Source organism: Etheostoma cragini, unplaced genomic scaffold, assembly GCF_013103735.1.
Source record: "Etheostoma cragini isolate CJK2018 unplaced genomic scaffold, CSU_Ecrag_1.0 ScbMSFa_98, whole genome shotgun sequence".
Taxonomy (NCBI): Eukaryota; Metazoa; Chordata; class Actinopteri; order Perciformes; family Percidae; genus Etheostoma; species Etheostoma cragini.
The window spans coordinates 71,075-75,577 of record NW_023269624.1 but is presented as its reverse complement, the minus strand read 5'-3'; the positions used below and the strand labels follow the sequence as shown (position 1 = coordinate 75,577).

Genomic DNA, 4,503 nt, shown 5'->3' with positions numbered 1-4,503 from the left:
TCATGTTGCTGGAACAGCTCTACTCCAGTAAAGTAAATTGGAACCATTGTCCCTGATAGGCATTAGCAATGAGGGGCATCAGTTGACCTTTGACCTTTTGTTTTAGGTTGCCGTTTTTGCTAAATCAAACTTGTATAGCCAGCAGTATTGTGTAAGTAAGTAATATGGTAGTGTAATGTGGTGTTGTCCACAAAAGGTACATTTCCTCAAGCATTTCTGAAGCTCAGCAGAGCTTTCTGCTGAGCTCTGGAATAAAACTGCTGGGCATCACTGACGCCTCTGAAAAACAGAGGCGCATATGTCGTGGTCATGGATGTTTATAAAATAGCTTTGATGTACAGTTGTGTTCAAAATAATAGCATCACTAAACTCATTAATCATATTTTTTGGTAAAAGTGATATTTCTACATGGCAAGTCATTTACTAGTAAGTGTTGTAGAGTCCTAGAAAACCAACAGTCATGACATGCATGCTGCTCATTCTGTGGAATTGAATCTGTAATTGAAAGGAGCATGTTCATAATAATAGCAGTGGTGTGTTCAATTATAGAGCTGTTTTATTCTGTGAAGAAACAAGTGTCAGTTATGGCCCATATTTAATACTGTATTTGTACATATTAAAGGAAGGAAGGACGGAAGCACATGTTGAGCACGGAGAGGTTATAGTGCATTTCACACTGAAATACTCAGCAAAATGGCTTGTTCCAGACATTGCTCTGAGGAACAGAGGACTTTGATTAAAAAGTTGATATGAGAGGGAAAAACATATAAAGAATTGCAGACGAATATAAGCTGTTCTGCCAAAATCATTTAAAATGCCTTGAAATGGCATCCAAAGCCTGAACGACGTGGGAAACAACCTAAGGACACATGTACTGGCCAACGGAGAAATGGAGCAACATTCTGGGGACTGACGAGAGGGAAACTGTTCTTTTTGGGTCTAGGAGCCGCAGACAGTTTGTCCTCCGACCCCCCTGCATTGAAATCAAGCCCCATTCCACTGTGAAGACAGTAAAGCATGGTGGTGATGGGAGGTTTCTCATATTGTGGTGTTGGGCCTGTTTATCACGTACCGGGGATCATGGATCAGTTCCAATACATCAGAATACTTGAATAGGTCACGTTGCCTCATGCTGAAGAGGAAATGCCTTTGAAACGGGTCTTTCAACAAGACAAGGACCCAAACACACCAGGAAGGGGCAAAGTCTTGGTTCCAGATGAACCAGATGGATGTTATGGAGGGGCCAGCCCGATCCCCGGACCTCAATCCCAGAGAACTCTTGTAGGGTGACATCATAAATGCTGTTTTCTGAGTCCAGACCCAGTAATGCAGAGGAATTATGGGATGTAGTTCAATGGTCCTGGGCTGGAATACCTGATCACAGGTGACTCCATGCAACACAGATATGAAGCAGTTCTCAGAAATAATGGTTATGCAACTAAATATTAGCGCAGGGATTCAAACCTTGACACATTTTTCAGTTTATACAGTAAAAAATGCCAATACTGCTAATATTCCTTTATCTTCACTTCCTGTAAAGGTAGAACACAGACTTGATCAATGTTGGTCTTGTTTTATTTGGAAATGAATGGCCAGGGTTCCCAATGCATTGGTATTATGGAATTAAAAGCTATTCTAAGGATTTTCAGCATTATTCACTTCTTTAAAAACACTGCTGTTATTCTCTACACAACTGTATGTAAAGGCTTTGGATACAAAGATGTTATGATTGGTCGAAAGGGGGGTGCCCTCATACACCCCCCCAATAATGCATGCATGTCCATTGATCTGCGTTTGTATATCAACAGACAGAGTGAGTGAGTTAGTAAGGCGCCATGGTGGAGCGAGCTAAGTAAAACCAGAAGCTTCGTTCACTGCATGTCTGTGTCCAAGTTCCACTGCTGCATTACCATGGTTACGCTCTGTGTATGTGTGTAAATAAAGTTTGGATTGATATATCTGCGTGGCCTTTTTGTTGGCGGCCTTGAGCCAGGCGGTAGAAATGTACATTACGATAAACTTAACTGCACATTATGCAGTTGTGGCTATGTTATGGGGCGGCTGTGGCTCAGTGGCTCAGTGGTAGAGCGGTTGCCTGCCAATTGGAAGGTTGGTGGTTCGATCCCCGCCGCTGCAGTCATTGTCGAAGTGTCCTTGGGCAAGACACTGAACCCCGAGTTGTCCCCGGTGCTGTGCATCGGCGTGTGAATGTGTGTGAATGTTTATCTGATGAGCAGGTGGCACCTTGTACGGCAGCCCCGGCCACAGTGTATGAATGTGTGTGAATGGTGAATGTTTCCTGTAGATGTAAAAGCGCTTTGAGCAGTTGTTAAGACTGGAAAAGCGCTATATAAATACAGCACATTTACATTTACATTATATGAAAAGCACCGAGGAGATTATCCACACGAATTTTCCTCGCCTTTATTTATCCGTGTTGCCCCCCCACCACTATCAGAGGGCCGCAGTTTAATTGACTACCAGTTTTTCTTTGAGGAATTACGGTATGATATATAAATCCTAAAAGACATTTGTGAAGCCCTCTGTGTGCATTCATTAAAATTGAGATTAGATTTCTGGGACTCTTCAGTCTGGAGTACCCTCTTTCCTTCACTCACCTCCTCCTCCCTGACACCTTTCCTCTTGCCCACCTTCTTCTTCTTCTCCTCTGTCTCCTCGTGTTTCTGCATGTACTCGGTGATAAGGTCCAGGTCCAGGTTGTCTTGTGGCTCCCATGTGTTATCCTCACTGGAAAGGTGAGTGCAGACAGAAGAGCATCTCCTAACACTTTGTTTTTAGACAATTCATTCCCACTCTAATTATCATTCCTATTATTCCTTTTTTCTATTGCCATCTTGTAAGGTTATTTGTGGGTCTGCAACGTAGTGTCAAAATACCAAACCTTCAACTTTGAGGGCGTGATACCATGCTGACACTTATTTGCAATATGTAAATATATTATATATCTCAGGACCAAGAACACCAAGCATTAATATTCTAGACTCATACTTACTCTGAGAACCCCTTCCATTTCAGCAGAAACTCTACTCTTCCCTTCACCACTCTACGGTCCAAAACCTTCTCCACCACATAGTCCTCTTTGTCCTTCACTGCTGCAGGCTCCTCCACCTCCTCCTCTTTCACTGCTGCAGGCTCCTCCTCCTCTTTCTTGCCCTTCTTTCTAGCTCCGGTCGCCAGCTTGCCGTCTTCTGAAGGTGCCTTTGGTAGACCCAAGGGGGGGAACATGCAGAGATAATGATACAAGGGTAAGAAGAACTAATGGGAGGTGTGAGTGAATTCTAGTTGACCATATTTTACTAGATTAAAATCTTCTGTTTGAATGGAGAAAATGCAAGGGCTGATGAGGGGACCAATCCATAGGACTCCAGAGTGTCAAGTATCTCCTGCATTCAGACTGAAAGAACTACTAAAATGTAAGGACCAAAAGTCATTAACTGGAGCTACAAGCTACATGCACAGTAGTCTGGACCAACCACACTTCATTTAGAAGAACATCTCCAGTTGTTGCTGTGTGAAAATGGAAAGTTCAGAAAGACGTTATGATGGTGCAACAAGGCCGGCCTGGTTGCTTCTTTAAGGGAATAACCGTAAAGATTCCCAAAGAATATGTTAACATTAGCCATCTTATATCTAACTGGGATGTTTTAGGAGTGATTGGAGAAGAATTGCTGAGGAAAGAGTAATGTTACACAGACTGATAAGCCAAGGATGCAGCACATTGAAATAGTGTGTGTGTGTGTGTGTGTGTGTGCTCTCTGTCAACATGCACATGTGTGTCTTCTATCAGGGTGAACAGTTCCTTCCTGAGACTATGTAGCAGAGACAAAGTCGTTGCGTCCAGAGCTCAGTCCCGCCCACGACTATTCTTATTGGTTTAAAGAAAACAAACAAGCCAGAGCGTTTCTCCTACAGTAAAAGAACGAAGCAAAAAAATCCCAGTTAAAGCTGTTTTTAACTTTAATAAATTAAAACATCTTTCTAAGAGACAACTAGGAATCCTGTTAAATAATCCTGATTTCAATAGAAACCAAAGTAATTGGGATTCATATCTCTTTCCCTAACGTACAACACGGAAAAGCTTCAAATGATCACATTTCAGAAACATAAAAATCAGCAAGTGTTTGTTTGTAATAAAGAAGATATATTTCAGGCAACGCATTAAAGCTTGGTCTATTTGCTGGATTGTTCCAAGGTAACTGTCGGTAGCTAACGTTAGCAGATAAGCCCGTTGACAATGTTGAGTTATGAAAAGTTAAAAACAATGTATTTGTGTTAAAGTATGCTGCAGTCGGGTTGAGAAGATTTGATTTAATTCAGTGGTGAATGTTCCAAATCAAGCTGTTTAATTATCATCTGTTGTCTCAGTGAAGAGTTGATCAGGACGGCCCTATTGTCCCCCCCTCCACTCTAAAGAAATTATTAGGTCAAGTCTGGCATCTCACATATGGAAAGAAACCTTTTGCTTCACACCAGGAAGTAACC

The 4,503-nt window shown here is 42.1% G+C and overlaps 1 pseudogene; it reads right to left on the bottom strand.

Annotated features, from left to right (window-relative positions):
* LOC117941566 overlaps positions 1–3,608 on the bottom strand; it is a 26,968-nt pseudogene extending 23,360 nt beyond the window's left edge.
* Between the last annotated feature and the right edge of the window lie 895 nt (positions 3,609–4,503).